At 48.4% G+C, this 18,353-nt stretch overlaps 1 protein-coding gene across 1 annotated transcript in view; it reads left to right on the top strand.

Moving 5' to 3' along the window:
• Positions 1-18,353, top strand: part of LOC139265223 (diacylglycerol kinase eta) — a 363,559-nt gene that overhangs the window by 290,025 nt on the left and 55,181 nt on the right. The window lies entirely within an intron of this gene.

The following is an 18,353-nucleotide window of genomic DNA, read 5'->3' as shown; positions in this document are numbered from 1 at the left end:
CCCGCTATCAGTAAGGGGATTCAGTAATCACTCTCCCGCTATCAGTAACTGGATTCAGTAATCACCCTACCGCGATCAGTCACAGGATTCAGTAATCACACTCCCACTATCAGTAACGGGATTCAGTAATCACCCTCCCGCTATCGGTAACAGGATTCAGTAATCACTCTCCCGCTATCAGTAACAGGATTCAGTAATCACCCTCCCGCTATCAGTAACAGGATTCAGTAATCACCCTCCTGCTATCAGTGACAGGATTCAGTAATCACTCTCCCGCTATCAGTTACGGGATTCAGTCATCACCCTCCCGCCATCGGTAACGGGATTCAGGAATCACACTCCCGCTATCGGTAACGGGATTCAGTAATCACCCTCCCGCTTTCAGCAACGGGATTCAGTAATCACCCTCCCGCTATAAGAAACAGGATTCAGTAATCACCCTCCCGCTATCAGTTACGGGATTCAGTAATCACCCTCCCGCTATCAGTAACGGGATTCAGTAAACACCCTCCCGCTATCCGTAACGGTATTCGGTAATCACCCTCCCGCTATCAGTAACGGGATTCAGTAATCGCCCTTCCGCTATCAGTAATGGGAATCAGTAATCACCCTCCCGCTATCAGTAACAGGATTCAGTAATCACCCTCCCGCTATCAGTAACAGGATTCAGTAATCGCCCTCCCGCGATCAGTAACCGGATTCAGTAATCACCCTCCCGCGATCAGTTACGGGATTCAGTAATCACCCTCCCGCTATCGGTAACAGGATTCAGTAATCACCCTCCCGTTATAAGTAACAGGATTCAGTAATCACCCTCCCGCTATCGGTCACTAGATTCAGTAATCACCCTCCCGCAATCGGTAACTGGATTCAGTAATCACCCTCCCGCTATCAGTAACAGGATTCAGTAATCATCCTCCCGCTATCAGTAACGGGATTCAGTCATCATCCTCCCGCTATCAGTAACTAGATTCAGTAATCACCCTCCCGCTATCAGTAACGGGATTCAGTAATCACCCTCCCGGTATCAGTAACGGGATTCAGTAATCACCCTCCCGCTATCAGTAACAGGATTCAGTAGTCACCCTCCCGCTATCAGTAACAGGAGTCATTAATCACCCTCCCGCTATCAGTAACAGGATTCAGAAATCAACCTCCCGCTATCAGTAAGGGGATTCAGTAATCACTCTCCCGCTATCAGTAACTGGATTCAGTAATCACCCTACCGCGATCAGTCACAGGATTCAGTAATCACACTCCCACTATCAGTAACGGGATTCAGTAATCACCATCCCACTATCAGTAACGGGATTCAGTAATCACTCTCCCGCTATCAGTAACGGGATTCAGTAATCACTCTCCCGCTATCTGCAACAGGATTCAGTAATCAACCTCCCGCTATCAGAAACAGGATTCAGTAATCACCCTTCCGCTATCAGTAACAGGATTCAGGAATCACCCTCCCGCTATCGGTGACAGGATTCAGTAATCACCCTCCTGCTATCTGTAACGTGATTCAGTAATCACCCTCCCGCAATCAGTAACGGGATTCAGTAATCACCCCCCCGCTATCAGTAAAGGGATTCAGTAATCACCATCCCGCTATCAGTTACGGGATTCAGCAATCACCCTCCCGCTATCAGTAACAGGATTCAGTAATCACCCTCCCGTGATCAGTTACGGGATTGAGTAATCACCCTCCCGCTATCAGTAACAGGATTCAGTAATCACCCTCCCGCTATCGGTAACAGGATTCAGTAATCACTCTCCCGCTATCAGTAACAGGATTCAGTAATCACCCTCCCGCTATCAGTAACAGGATTCAGTAATCACCCTCCTGCTATCTGTGACAGGATTCAGTAATCACCCTCCCGCTATCAGTTACGGAATTCAGTCATCACCCTCCCGCCATCGGTAACGGGATTCAGGAATCACCCTCCCGCTATCGGTAACGGGATTCAGTAATCACCCTCCCGCTTTCAGTAACGGGATTCAGTAATCACCCTCCCGCTATCAGAAACAGGATTCAGTAATCACCCTCCCGCTATCAGTAACGGGATTCAGTAATCACCCTCCCGCTATCAGTAACGGGATTCAGTAAACACCCTCCCGCTATCCGTAACGGTATTCGGTAATCACCCTCCCGCTATCAGTAACGGGATTCAGTAATCGCCCTTCCGCTATCAGTAATGGGAATCAGTAATCACCCTCCCGCTATCAGTAACAGGATTCAGTAATCACCCTCCCGCTATCAGTAACAGGATTCAGTAATCGCCCTCCCGCGATCAGTAACCGGATTCAGTAATCACCCTCCCGCGATCAGTTACGGGATTCAGTAATCACCCTCCCGCTATCGGTAACAGGATTCAGTAATCGCCCTCCCGTTATAAGTAACAGGATTCAGTAATCACCCTCCCGCTATCGGTCACGAGATTCAGTAATCACCCTCCCGCAATCGGTAACTGGATTCAGTAATCGCCCTCCCGCTTTCAGTAACAGGATTCAGTAATCATCCTCCCGCTATCAGTAACGGGATTCAGTCATCATCCTCCCGCTATCGGTAACTAGATTCAGTAATCACCCTCCCGCTATCAGTAACGGGATTCAGTAATCACCCTCCCGCTATCGGTAACAGGATTCAGTAATCACCCTCCCGTTATAAGTAACAGGATTCAGTAATCACCCTCCCGCTATCGGTCACGAGATTCAGTAATCACCCTCCCGCAATCGGTAACTGGATTCAGTAATCACCCTCCCGCTATCAGTAACAGGATTCAGTAATCATCCTCCCGCTATCAGTAACGGGATTCAGTCATCATCCTCCCGCTATCAGTAACTAGATTCAGTAATCACCCTCCCGCTATCAGTAACGGGATTCAGTAGTCACCCTCCCGCTATCAGTAACAGGATTCAGTACTCACCCTCCCGCTATCAGTAACAGGAGTCAGTAATCACCCTCCCGCTATCAGTACCAGGATTCAGTAATCACCCTCCCGCTATCAGTAACGGGATTCAGTAATCACCCTCCCGCTATCAGTAACTGGATTCAGTAAACACCCTCCCGCGATCAGTAACAGGATTCAGTAATCACACTCCCGCTATCAGTAACGGGATTTAGTAATCACTGTCCCACTATCAGTAACAGGATTCAGAAATCACGCTCCCGCTATCTGTAACGGGATTCAGTAATCAACCTCCCGCTATCAGTAACGGGATTCAGAAATCACGCTCCCGCTATCAGTAACGGGATTCAGTAATCAGCCACCCGCTATCAGTAACAGGATTCAGTAATCACCCTCCCGCGACCAGTGACAGGATTCAGTAATCACCCTCCCGGTATCAGTAACGGGATTCAGTAATCACCCTCCCGCTATCAGTAACAGGATTCAGTAATCACCCTTCCGCTATCAGTGACAGGATTCAGTAATCACCCTCCCGCTATCAGTAACGGGATTCAGTAATCACCCTCCCGCTATCAGTAACGGGATTCAGTAATCACTCTCCCACTATCAGCAACAGGATTCAGTAATCACCCTCCCGCTATCAGTAACAGGATTCAGTAATCACACTCCCGCTATCAGCAACAGGATTCAGTAATCACCCTCCCGCTATCGGTAACGGGGTTCAGTAATCACCCTCCCGCAATCAGTAACAGGATTCAGTAAACACCCTCCCGCTATCGGTCACGAGCTTCAGTAATCACCCTCCCGCAATCGGTAACTGAATTCAGTAATCACCCTCCCGCTATCAGTAACAGGATTCAGTAATCATCCTCCCGCTATCAGTAACGGGATTCAGTCATCATCCTCCCGCTATCAGTAACTAGATTCAGTAATCACCCTCCCGCTATCAGTAACGGGATTCAGTAATCACCCTCCCGGTATCAGTAACGGGATTCAGTAATCACCCTCCCGCTATCAGTAACAGGATTCAGTAGTCACCCTCCCGCTATCAGTAACAGGAGTCAGTAATCACCCTCCCGCTATCAGTAACAGGATTCAGTAATCACCCTCCCGCTATCAGTAACGGGATTCAGTAATCACCCTCCCGCTATCAGTAGCAGGATTCAGTAATCAACCTCCCGCTATCAGTAAGGGGAATTCAGTAATCACCCTCCCGCTATCAGTAACTGGATTCAGTAATCACCCTCCCGCGATCAGTAACAGGATTCAGTAATCACACTCCCGCTATCAGTAACGGGATTTAGTAATCACCGTCCCACTATCAGTAACGGGATTCAGAAATCACGCTCCTGCTATCTGCAACGGGAATCAGTAATCAACCTCCCGCGATCAGTAACGGGATTCAGAAATCACGCTCCCGCTATCAGTAACAGGATTCAGTAATCAGCCACCCGCTATCAGTAACAGGATTCAGTAATCACCCTCCCGCGACCAGTGACAGGATTCAGTAATCACCCTCCCGGTATCAGTAACGGGATTCAGTAATCACCCTCCCGCTATCAGTAAAGGATTCAGTTATCACCCTCCCGCTATCAGTAACAGGATTCAGTAATCACCCTTCCGCTATCAGTGACGGGATTCAGTAATCACCCTCCCGCTATCAGTAACGGGATTCAGTAATCACCCTCCCGCTATCAGTAACGGGATTCAGTAATCACCCTCCCGCTATCAGTAACAGGATTCAGTAATCATCCTCCCGCTATCAGTAACGGGATTCAGTCATCATCCTCCCGCTATCAGTAACTAGATTCAGTAATCACCCTCCCGCTATCAGTAACGGGATTCAGTAATCACCCTCCCGGTATCAGTAACGGGATTCAGTAATCACCCTCCCGCTATCAGTAACAGGATTCAGTAGTCACCCTCCCGCTATCAGTAACAGGAGTCAGTAATCACCCTCCCGCTATCAGTAACAGGATTCAGTAATCACCCTCCCGCTATCAGTAACGGGATTCAGTAATCACCCTCCCGCTATCAGTAGCAGGATTCAGTAATCAACCTCCCGCTATCAGAAAGGGGATTCAGTAATCACCCTCCCGCTATCAGTAACTGGATTCAGTAATCACCCTCCCGCGATCAGTAACAGGATTCAGTAATCACATTCCCGCTATCAGTAACGGGATTTAGTAATCACCGTCCCACTATCAGTAACGGGATTCAGAAATCACGCTCCCGCTATCTGTAACGGGATTCAGTAATCAACCTCCCGCTATCAGTAACGGGATTCAGAAATCACGCTCCCGCTATCAGTAACAGGATTCAGTAATCAGCCACCCGCTATCAGTAACAGGATTCAGTAATCACCCTCCCGCGACCAGTGACAGGATTCAGTAATCACCCTCCCGCTATCAGTAACAGGATTCAGTAATCACACTCCCGCTATCAGCAACAGGATTCAGTAATCACCCTCCCGCTATCGGTAACGGGGTTCAGTAATCACCCTCCCGCAATCAGTAACAGGATTCAGTAAACACCCTCCCGCTATCGGTCACGAGATTCAATAACCACCCTCCCGCAATCGGTAACTGAATTCAGTAATCACCCTCCCGCTATCAGTAACAGGATTCAGTAATCATCCTCCCGCTATCAGTAACGGGATTCAGTCATCATCCTCCCGCTATCAGTAACTAGATTCAGTAATCACCCTCCCGCTATCAGTAACGGGATTCAGTAATCACCCTCCCGGTATCAGTAACGGGATTCAGTAATCACCCTCCCGCTATCAGTAACAGGATTCAGTAGTCACCCTCCCGCTATCAGTAACAGGAGTCAGTAATCACCCTCCCGCTATCAGTAACAGGATTCAGTAATCACCCTCCCGCGACCAGTGACAGGATTCAGTAATCACCCTCCCGGTATCAGTAACGGGATTCAGTAATCACCCTCCCGCTATCAGTAACAGGATTCAGTAATCACCCTTCCGCTATCAGTGACAGGATTCATTAATCACCCTCCCGCGATCAGTAACAGGATTCAGTAATCACACTCCCGCTGTCAGTAACGGGATTTAGTAATCACTGTCCCACTATCAGTAACGGGATTCAGTAATCACCCTCCCGCTATCAGTAACAGGATTCAGTAATCACACTCCCGCTATCAGCAACAGGATTCAGTAATCACCCTCCCGCTATCGGTAACGGGGTTCAGTAATCACCCTCCCGCAATCAGTAACAGGATTCAGTAAACACCCTCCCGCTATCGGTCACGAGATTCAGTAATCACCCTCCCGCAATCGGTAACTGAATTCAGTAATCACCCTCCCGCTATCAGTAACAGGATTCAGTAATCATCCTCCCGCTATCAGTAACGGGATTCAGTCATCATCCTCCCGCTATCAGTAACTAGATTCAGTAATCACCCTCCCGCTATCAGTAACGGGATTCAGTAATCACCCTCCCGGTATCAGTAACGGGATTCAGTAATCACCCTCCCGCTATCAGTAACAGGATTCAGTAGTCACCCTCCCGCTATCAGTAACAGGAGTCAGTAATCACCCTCCCGCTATCAGTAACAGGATTCAGTAATCACCCTCCCGCTATCAGTAACGGGATTCAGTAATCACCCTCCCGCTATCAGTAGCAGGATTCAGTAATCAACCTCCCGCTATCAGTAAGGGGATTCAGTAATCACCCTCCCGCTATCAGTAACTGGATTCAGTAATCACCCTCCCGCGATCAGTAACAGGATTCAGTAATCACACTCCCGCTATCAGTAACGGGATTTAGTAATCACCGTCCCACTATCAGTAACGGGATTCAGAAATCACGCTCCCGCTATCTGTAACGGGAATCAGTAATCAACCTCCCGCTATCAGTAACGGGATTCAGAAATCACGCTCCCGCTATCAGTAACAGGATTCAGTAATCAGCCACCCGCTATCAGTAACAGGATTCAGTAATCACCCTCCCGCGACCAGTGACAGGATTCAGTAATCACCCTCCCGGTATCAGTAACGGGATTCAGTAATCACCCTCCCGCTATCAGTAAAGGATTCAGTTATCACCCTCCCGCTATCAGTAACAGGATTCAGTAATCACCCTTCCGCTATCAGTGACAGGATTCAGTAATCACCCTCCCGCTATCAGTAACGGGATTCAGTAATCACCCTCCCGCTATCAGTAACGGGATTCAGTAATCACCCTCCCGCTATCAGTAACAGGATTCAGTAATCATCCTCCCGCTATCAGTAACGGGATTCAGTCATCATCCTCCCGCTATCAGTAACTAGATTCAGTAATCACCCTCCCGCTATCAGTAACGGGATTCAGTAATCACCCTCCCGGTATCAGTAACGGGATTCAGTAATCACCCTCCCGCTATCAGTAACAGGATTCAGTAGTCACCCTCCCGCTATCAGTAACAGGAGTCAGTAATCACCCTCCCGCTATCAGTAACAGGATTCAGTAATCACCCTCCCGCTATCAGTAACGGGATTCAGTAATCACCCTCCCGCTATCAGTAGCAGGATTCAGTAATCAACCTCTCGCTATCAGAAAGGGGATTCAGTAATCACCCTCCCGCTATCAGTAACTGGATTCAGTAATCACCCTCCCGCGATCAGTAACAGGATTCAGTAATCACACTCCCGCTATCAGTAACGGGATTTAGTAATCACCGTCCCACTATCAGTAACGGGATTCAGAAATCACGCTCCCGCTATCTGTAACAGGATTCAGTAATCAACCTCCCGCTATCAGTAACGGGATTCAGAAATCACGCTCCCGCTATCAGTAACAGGATTCAGTAATCAGCCACCCGCTATCAGTAACAGGATTCAGTAATCACCCTCCCGCGACCAGTGACAGGATTCAGTAATCACCCTCCCGCTATCAGTAACAGGATTCAGTAATCACACTCCCGCTATCAGCAACAGGATTCAGTAATCACCCTCCCGCTATCGGTAACGGGGTTCAGTAATCACCCTCCCGCAATCAGTAACAGGATTCAGTAAACACCCTCCCGCTATCGGTCACGAGATTCAGTAATCACCCTCCCGCAATCGGTAACTGAATTCAGTAATCACCCTCCCGCTATCAGTAACAGGATTCAGTAATCATCCTCCCGCTATCAGTAACTAGATTCAGTAATCATCCTCCCGCTATCAGTAACGGGATTCAGTCATCATCCTCCCGCTATCAGTAACTAGATTCAGTAATCACCCTCCAGCTATCAGTAACGGGATTCAGTAATCACCCTCCCGGTATCAGTAACGGGATTCAGTAATCACCCTCCCGCTATCAGTAACAGGATTCAGTAGTCACCCTCCCGCTATCAGTAACAGGAGTCAGTAATCACCCTCCCGCTATCAGTAGCAGGATTCAGTAATCAACCTCCCGCTATCAGTAAGGGGATTCAGTAATCACCCTCCCGCTATCAGTAACTGGATTCATTAATCACCCTCCCGCGATCAGTAACAGGATTCAGTAATCACACTCCCGCTATCAGTAACGGGATTTAGTAATCACCGTCCCACTATCAGTAACGGGATTCAGAAATCACGCTCCCGCTATCTGTAACGGGAATCAGTAATCAACCTCCCGCTATCAGTAACGGGATTCAGAAATCACGCTCCCGCTATCAGTAACAGGATTCAGTTATCACCCTCCCGGTATCAGTAACGGGATTCAGTAATCACCCTCCCGCTATCAGTGAAGGTTTCAGTTATCACCCTCCCGCTATCAGTAACAGGATTCAGTAATCACCCTTCCGCTATCAGTGACAGGATTCAGTAATCACCCTCCCGCTATCAGTAACGGGATTCAGTAATCACCCTCCCGCTATCAGTAACGGGATTCAGTAATCACTCTCCCGCTATCAGCAACAGGATTCAGTAATCACCCTCCCGCTATCAGTAACAGGATTCAGTAATCACACTCCCGCTATCAGCAACAGGATTCAGTAATCACCCTCCCGCTATCGGTAACGGGGTTCAGTAATCACCCTCCCGCTATCAGTAACAGGATTCAGTAAACACCCTCCCGCTATCCGTAACGGTATTCAGTAATCACCCTCCCGCTATCAGTAACGGGATTCAGTAATCGCCCTCCCGCTATCAATAATGGGAATCAGTAATCACCCTCCCGCTATCAGTAACAGGATTCAGTAATCACCCTCCCGCTTTCAGCAACAAGATTCAGTTATCACCCTCCCGCTATCAGTAACAGGATTCAGTAATCAACCTCCCGCTATCAGAAACAGGATTCAGGAATCACCCTCCCGCTATCGGTGACAGGATTCAGTAATCACCCTCCTGCTATCTGTAACGTGATTCAGTAATCACCCTCCCGCAATCAGTAACGGGATTCAGTAATCACCCTCCCGCTATCAGTAAAGGGATTCAGTAATCACCATCCCGCTATCAGTTACGGGATTCAGCAATCACCCTCCCGCTATCAGTAACAGGATTCAGCAATCACCCTCCCGTGATCAGTTACGGGATTCAGTAATCATCCTCCCGCTATCAGTAACGGGATTCAGTCATCATCCTCCCGCTATCAGTAACTAGATTCAGTAATCACCCTCCCGCTATCAGTAACGGGATTCAGTAATCACCCTCCCGGTATCAGTAACGGGATTCAGTAGTCACCCTCCCGCTATCAGTAACAGGATTCAGTAGTCACCCTCCCGCTATCAGTAACAGGAGTCAGTAATCACCCTCCCGCTATCAGTACCAGGATTCAGTAATCACCCTCCCGCTATCAGTAACGGGATTCAGTAATCACCCTCCGGCTATCAGTAACTGGATTCAGTAAACACCCTCCCGCGATCAGTAACAGGATTCAGTAATCACACTCCCGCTATCAGTAACGGGATTTAGTAATCACCGTCCCACTATCAGTAACAGGATTCAGAAATCACGCTCCCGCTATCTGTAACGGGATTCAGTAATCAACCTCCCGCTATCAGTAACGGGATTCAGAAATCACGCTCCCGCTATCAGTAACGGGATTCAGTAATCAGCCACCCGCTATCAGTAACAGGATTCAGTAATCACCCTCCCGCGACCAGTGACAGGATTCAGTAATCACCCTCCCGGTATCAGTAACGGGATTCAGTAATCACCCTCCCGCTATCAGTAACAGGATTCAGTAATCACCCTTCCGCTATCAGTGACAGGATTCAGTAATCACCCTCCCGCTATCAGTAACGGGATTCAGTAATCACCCTCCCGCTATCAGTAACGGGATTCAGTAATCACTCTCCCACTATCAGCAACAGGATTCAGTAATCACCCTCCCGCTATCAGTAACAGGATTCAGTAATCACACTCCCGCTATCAGCAACAGGATTCAGTAATCACCCTCCCGCTATCGGTAACGGGGTTCAGTAATCACCCTCCCGCAATCAGTAACAGGATTCAGTAAACACCCTCCCGCTATCGGTCACGAGCTTCAGTAATCACCCTCCCGCAATCGGTAACTGAATTCAGTAATCACCCTCCCGCTATCAGTAACAGGATTCAGTAATCATCCTCCCGCTATCAGTAACGGGATTCAGTCATCATCCTCCCGCTATCAGTAACTAGATTCAGTAATCACCCTCCCGCTATCAGTAACGGGATTCAGTAATCACCCTCCCGGTATCAGTAACGGGATTCAGTAATCACCCTCCCGCTATCAGTAACAGGATTCAGTAGTCACCCTCCCGCTATCAGTAACAGGAGTCAGTAATCACCCTCCCGCTATCAGTAACAGGATTCAGTAATCACCCTCCCGCTATCAGTAACGGGATTCAGTAATCACCCTCCCGCTATCAGTAGCAGGATTCAGTAATCAACCTCCCGCTATCAGTAAGGGGATTCAGTAATCACCCTCCCGCTATCAGTAACTGGATTCAGTAATCACCCTCCCGCGATCAGTAACAGGATTCAGTAATCACACTCCCGCTATCAGTAACGGGATTTAGTAATCACCGTCCCACTATCAGTAACGGGATTCAGAAATCACGCTCCCGCTATCTGTAACGGGAATCAGTAATCAACCTCCCTCGATCAGTAACGGGATTCAGAAATCACGCTCCCGCTATCAGTAACAGGATTCAGTAATCAGCCACCCGCTATCAGTAACAGGATTCAGTAATCACCCTCCCGCGACCAGTGACAGGATTCAGTAATCACCCTCCCGGTATCAGTAACGGGATTCAGTAATCACCCTCCCGCTATCAGTAAAGGATTCAGTTATCACCCTCCCGCTATCAGTAACAGGATTCAGTAATCACCCTTCCGCTATCAGTGACAGGATTCAGTAATCACCCTCCCGCTATCAGTAACGGGATTCAGTAATCACCCTCCCGCTATCAGTAACGGGATTCAGTAATCACCCTCCCGCTATCAGTAACAGGATTCAGTAATCATCCTCCCGCTATCAGTAACGGGATTCAGTCATCATCCTCCCGCTATCAGTAACTAGATTCAGTAATCACCCTCCCGCTATCAGTAACGGGATTCAGTAATCACCCTCCCGGTATCAGTAACGGGATTCAGTAATCACCCTCCCGCTATCAGTAACAGGATTCAGCAGTCACCCTCCCGCTATCAGTAACAGGAGTCAGTAATCACCCTCCCGCTATCAGTAACAGGATTCAGTAATCACCCTCCCGCTATCAGTAACGGGATTCAGTAATCACCCTCCCGCTATCAGTAGCAGGATTCAGTAATCAACCTCCCGCTATCAGAAAGGGGATTCAGTAATCACCCTCCCGCTATCAGTAACTGGATTCAGTAATCACCCTCCCGCGATCAGTAACAGGATTCAGTAATCACATTCCCGCTATCAGTAACGGGATTTAGTAATCACCGTCCCACTATCAGTAACGGGATTCAGAAATCACGCTCCCGCTATCTGTAACGGGATTCAGTAATCAACCTCCCGCTATCAGTAACGGGATTCAGAAATCACGCTCCCGCTATCAGTAACAGGATTCAGTAATCAGCCACCCGCTATCAGTAACAGGATTCAGTAATCACCCTCCCGCGACCAGTGACAGGATTCAGTAATCACCCTCCCGCTATCAGTAACAGGATTCAGTAATCACACTCCCGCTATCAGCAACAGGATTCAGTAATCACCCTCCCGCTATCGGTAACGGGGTTCAGTAATCACCCTCCCGCAATCAGTAACAGGATTCAGTAAACACCCTCCCGCTATCGGTCACGAGATTCAATAATCACCCTCCCGCAATCGGTAACTGAATTCAGTAATCACCCTCCCGCTATCAGTAACAGGATTCAGTAATCATCCTCCCGCTATCAGTAACGGGATTCAGTCATCATCCTCCCGCTATCAGTAACTAGATTCAGTAATCACCCTCCCGCTATCAGTAACGGGATTCAGTAATCACCCTCCCGGTATCAGTAACGGGATTCAGTAATCACCCTCCCGCTATCAGTAACAGGATTCAGTAGTCACCCTCCCGCTATCAGTAACAGGAGTCAGTAATCACCCTCCCGCTATCAGTAACAGGATTCAGTAATCACCCTCCCGCTATCAGTAACGGGATTCAGTAATCACCCTCCCGCTATCAGTCGCAGGATTCAGTAATCAACCTCCCGCTATCAGTAAGGGGATTCAGTAATCACCCTCCCGCTATCAGTAACTGGATTCATTAATCAACCTCCCGCGATCAGTAACAGGATTCAGTAATCACACTCCCGCTGTCAGTAACGGGATTTAGTAATCACCGTCCCACTATCAGTAACGGGATTCAGAAATCACGCTCCCGCTATCTGTAACGGGAATCAGTAATCAACCTCCCGCTATCAGTAACGGGATTCAGAAATCACGCTCCCGCTATCAGTAACAGGATTCAGTAATCAGCCACCCGCTATCAGTAACAGGATTCAGTAATCACCCTCCCGCGACCAGTGACAGGATTCAGTAATCACCCTCCCGGTATCAGTAACGGGATTCAGTAATCACCCTCCCGCTATCAGTAACAGGATTCAGTAATCACCCTTCCGCTATCAGTGACAGGATTCAGTAAACACCCTCCCGCTATCGGTCACGAGATTCAGTAATCACCCTCCCGCAATCGGTAACTGAATTCAGTAATCACCCTCCCGCTATCAGTAACAGGATTCAGTAATCATCCTCCCGCTATCAGTAACGGGATTCAGTCATCATCCTCCCGCTATCAGTAACTAGATTCAGTAATCACCCTCCCGCTATCAGTAACGGGATTCAGTAATCACCCTCCCGGTATCAGTAACGGGATTCAGTAATCACCCTCCCGCTATCAGTAACAGGATTCAGTAGTCACCCTCCCGCTATCAGTAACAGGAGTCAGTAATCACCCTCCCGCTATCAGTAACAGGATTCAGTAATCACCCTCCCGCTATCAGTAACGGGATTCAGTAATCACCCTCCCGCTATCAGTAGCAGGATTCAGTAATCAACCTCCCGCTATCAGTAAGGGGATTCAGTAATCACCCTCCCGCTATCAGTAACTGGATTCAGTAATCACCCTCCCGCGATCAGTAACAGGATTCAGTAATCACACTCCCGCTATCAGTAACGGGATTTAGTAATCACCGTCCCACTATCAGTAACGGGATTCAGAAATCACGCTCCCGCTATCTGTAACGGGAATCAGTAATCAACCTCCCGCTATCAGTAACGGGATTCAGAAATCACGCTCCCGCTATCAGTAACAGGATTCAGTAATCAGCCACCCGCTATCAGTAACAGGATTCAGTAATCACCCTCCCGCGACCAGTGACAGGATTCAGTAATCACCCTCCCAGTATCAGTAACGGGATTCAGTAATCACCCTCCCGCTATCAGTAAAGGATTCAGTTATCACCCTCCCGCTATCAGTAACAGGATTCAGTCATCATCCTCCCGCTATCAGTAACTAGATTCAGTAATCACCCTCCCGCTATCAGTAACGGGATTCAGTAATCACCCTCCCGGTATCAGTAACGGGATTCAGTAATCACCCTCCCGCTATCAGTAACAGGATTCAGTAGTCACCCTCCCGTTATCAGTAACAGGAGTCAGTAATCACCCTCCCGCTATCAGTAACAGGATTCAGTAATCACCCTCCCGCTATCAGTAACGGGATTCAGTAATCACCCTCCCGCTATCAGTAGCAGGATTCAGTAATCAACCTCTCGCTATCAGAAAGGGGATTCAGTAATCACCCTCCCGCTATCAGTAACTGGATTCAGTAATCAACCTCCCGCGATCAGTAACAGGATTCAGTAATCACACTCCCGCTATCAGTAACGGGATTTAGTAATCACCGTCCCACTATCAGTAACGGGATTCAGAAATCACGCTCCCGCTATCTGTAACAGGATTCAGTAATCAACCTCCCGCTATCAGTAACGGGATTCAGAAATCACGCTCCCGCTATCAGTAACAGGATTCAGTAATCAGCCACCCGCTATCAGTAACAGGATTCAGTAATCACCCTCCCGCGACCAGTGACAGGATTCAGTAATCACCCTCCCGCTATCAGTAACAGGATTCAGTAATCACACTCCCGCTATCAGCAACAGGATTCAGTAATCACCCTCCCGCTATCGGTAACGGGGTTTAGTAATCACCCTCCCGCAATCAGTAACAGGATTCAGTAAACACCCTCCCGCTATCGGTCACGAGATTCAGTAATCACCCTCCCGCAATCGGTAACTGAATTCAGTAATCACCCTCCCGCTATCAGTAACAGGATTCAGTAATCATCCTCCCGCTATCAGTAACTAGATTTAGTAATCACCCTCCCGCTATCAGTAACGGGATTCAGTCATCATCCTCCCGCTATCAGTAACTAGATTCAGTAATCACCCTCCCGCTATCAGTAACGGGATTCAGTAATCACCCTCCCGGTATCAGTAACGGGATTCAGTAATCACCCTCCCGCTATCAGTAACAGGATTCAGTAGTCACCCTCCCGCTATCAGTAACAGGAGTCAGTAATCACCCTCCCGCTATCAGTAGCAGGATTCAGTAATCAACCTCCCGCTATCAGTAAGGGGATTCAGTAATCACCCTCCCGCTATCAGTAACTGGATTCATTGATCACCCTCCCGCGATCAGTAACAGGATTCAGTAATCACACTCCCGCTATCAGTAACGGGATTTAGTAATCACCGTCCCACTATCAGTAACGGGATTCAGAAATCACGCTCCCGCTATCTGTAACGGGAATCAGTAATCAACCTCCCGCTATCAGTAACGGGATTCAGAAATCACGCTCCCGCTATCAGTAACAGGATTCAGTAATCACCCTCCCGGTATCAGTAACGGGATTCAGTAATCACCCTCCCGCTATCAGTAAAGGTTTCAGTTATCACCCTCCCGCTATCAGTAACAGGATTCAGTAATCACCCTTCCGCTATCAGTGACAGGATTCAGTAATCACCCTCCCGCTATCAGTAACGGGATTCAGTAATCACCCTCCCGCTATCAGTAACGGGATTCAGTAATCACTCTCCCGCTATCAGCAACGGGATTCAGTAATCACCCTCCCGCTATCAGTAACAGGATTCAGTAATCACACTCCCGCTATCAGCAACAGGATTCAGTAATCACCCTCCCGCTATCGGTAACGGGGTTCAGTAATCACCCTCCCGCTATCAGTAACAGGATTCAGTAAACACCCTCCCGCTATCCGTAACGGTATTCAGTAATCACCCTCCCGCTATCAGTAACGGGATTCAGTAATCGCCCTCCCGCTATCAATAATGGGAATCAGTAATCACCCTCCCGCTATCAGTAACAGGATTCAGTAATCACCCTCCCGCTTTCAGCAACAAGATTCAGTTATCACCCTCCCGCTATCAGTAACAGGATTCAGTAATCAACCTCCCGCTATCAGTAACAGGATTCAGTAATCAACCTCCCGCTATCAGAAACAGGATTCAGGAATCACCCTCCCGCTATCGGTGACAGGATTCAGTAATCACCCTCCTGCTATCTGTAACGTGATTCAGTAATCACCCTCCCGCAATCAGTAACGGGATTCAGTAATCACCCTCCCGCTATCAGTAAAGGGATTCAGTAATCACCATCCCGCTATCAGTTACGGGATTCAGCAATCACCCTCCCACTATCAGTAACAGGATTCAGCAATCACCCTCCCGTGATCAGTTACGGGATTGAGTTATCACACTCCCGCTATCAGTAACAGGATTCAGTAATCACCCTCCCGCTATCGGTAACAGGATTCAGTAATCACCCTCCCGCTATCAGAAACAGGATTCAGTAATCACCCTCCCGCTATCAGTAACAGGATTCAGTAATCACCCTCCTGCTATCAGTGACAGGATTCAGTAATCACCCTCCCGCTATCAGTTACGGGATTCAGTCATCACCCTCCCGCTATCGGTAACGGGATTCAGGAATAACCCTCCCGCTATCGGTAACGGGATTCAGTAATCACCCTCCCGCTTTCAGTAACGGGATTCAGTAATCACCCTCCCGCTATCAGAAACAGGATTCAGTAATCACCCTCCCGCTATCAGTAACGGTATTCAGTAATCATCCTCCCGCTATCAGTAACGGGATTCAGTAATCGCCCTTCCGCTATCAGTAATGGGAATCAGTAATCATCCTCCCGCTATCAGTAACAGGATTCAGTAATCACCCTCCCGCTATCAGTAACAGGATTCAGTAATCGCCCTCCCGCGATCAGTAACCGGATTCAGTAATCACCCTCCCGCGATCAGTTACGGGATTCAGTAATCACCCTCCCGCTATCGGTAACAGGATTCAGTAATCACCCTCCCGTTATAAGTAACAGGATTCAGTAATCACCCTCCCGCTATCGGTCACGAGATTCAGTAATCACCCTCCCGCAATCGGTAACTGGATTCAGTAATCACCCTCCCGCTATCAGTAACAGGATTCAGTAATCATCCTCCCGCTATCAGTAACGGGATTCAGTCATCATCCTCCCGCTATCAGTAACTAGATTCAGTAATCACCCTCCCGCTATCAGTAACGGGATTCAGTAATCACCCTCCCGGTATCAGTAACGGGATTCAGTAATCACCCTCCCGCTATCAGTAACAGGATTCAGTAGTCACCCTCCCGCTATCAGTAACAGGAGTCAGTAATCACCCTCCCGCTATCAGTAACAGGATTCAGTAATCACCCTCCCGCTATCAGTAACGGGATTCAGTAATCACCCTCCCGCTATCAGTAGCAGGATTCAGTAATCAACCTCCCGCTATCAGTAAGGGGATTCAGTAATCACCCTCCCGCTATCAGTAACTGGATTCATTAATCACCCTTCCGCTATCAGTGACAGGATTCAGTAATCACCCTCCCGCTATCAGTAACGGGATTCAGTAATCACCGTCCCACTATCAGTAACGGGATTCAGAAATCACGCTCCCGCTATCTGTAACGGGATTCAGAAATCAACCTCCCGCTATCAGTAACAGGATTCAGTAATCACCCTCCCGCTATCAGTAACAGGATTCAGTAATCACCCTCCCGCTATCTGTAACGGGATTCAGAAATCACCCTCCCGCAATCAGTAACGGGATTCAGTAATCACCGTCCCACTATCAGTAACGGGATTCAGTAATCATCCTCCCGCTATCAGTAACGGGATTGAGTAATCACCCTCCCGCTATCGGTAACAGGATTCAGTAATCACCCTCCCGTTATAAGTAACAGGATTCAGTAATCACCCTCCCGCTATCGGTCACGAGATTCAGTAATCACCCTCCCGCAATCGGTAACTGGATTCAGTAATCACCCTCCCGCTATCAGTAACAGGATTCAGTAATCATCCTCCCGCTATCAGTAACGGGATTCAGTCATCATCCTCCCGCTATCAGTAACTAGATTCAGTAATCACCCTCCCGCTATCAGTAACGGGATTCAGTAATCACCCTCCCGGTATCAGTAACGGGATTCAGTAATCACCCTCCCGCTATCAGTAACAGGATTCAGTAGTCACCCTCCCGCTATCAGTAACAGGAGTCAGTAATCACCCTCCCGCTATCAGTAACAGGATTCAGTAATCACCCTCCCGCTATCAGTAACAGGATTCAGTAATCACCCTCCCGCTATCAGTAGCAGGATTCAGTAATCAACCTCCCGCTATCAGTTAGGGGATTCAGTAATCACCCTCCCGCTATCAGTAACTGGATTCAGTAATCACCCTCCCGCGATCAGTAACAGGATTCAGTAATCACACTCCCGCTATCAGTAACGGGATTTAGTAATCACCGTCTCACTATCAGTAACGGGATTCAGAAATCACGCTCCCGCTATCCGTAACGGTATTCAGTAATCACCCTCCCGCTATCAGTGACAGGATTCAGTAATCACCCTTCCGCTATCAGTGACAGGATTCAGTAATCACCCTCCCGCTATCTGTAACAGGATTCAGTAATCAACTTCCCGCTATCAGAAACAGGATTCAGTAATCACC

Source organism: Pristiophorus japonicus, chromosome 6 (genome assembly GCF_044704955.1).
Source record: "Pristiophorus japonicus isolate sPriJap1 chromosome 6, sPriJap1.hap1, whole genome shotgun sequence".
NCBI classification, from domain to species: domain Eukaryota; kingdom Metazoa; phylum Chordata; class Chondrichthyes; family Pristiophoridae; genus Pristiophorus; species Pristiophorus japonicus.
The sequence above is the reverse complement of the archived record's forward strand: the minus strand, read 5'-3'. Positions and strand labels throughout refer to the sequence as shown.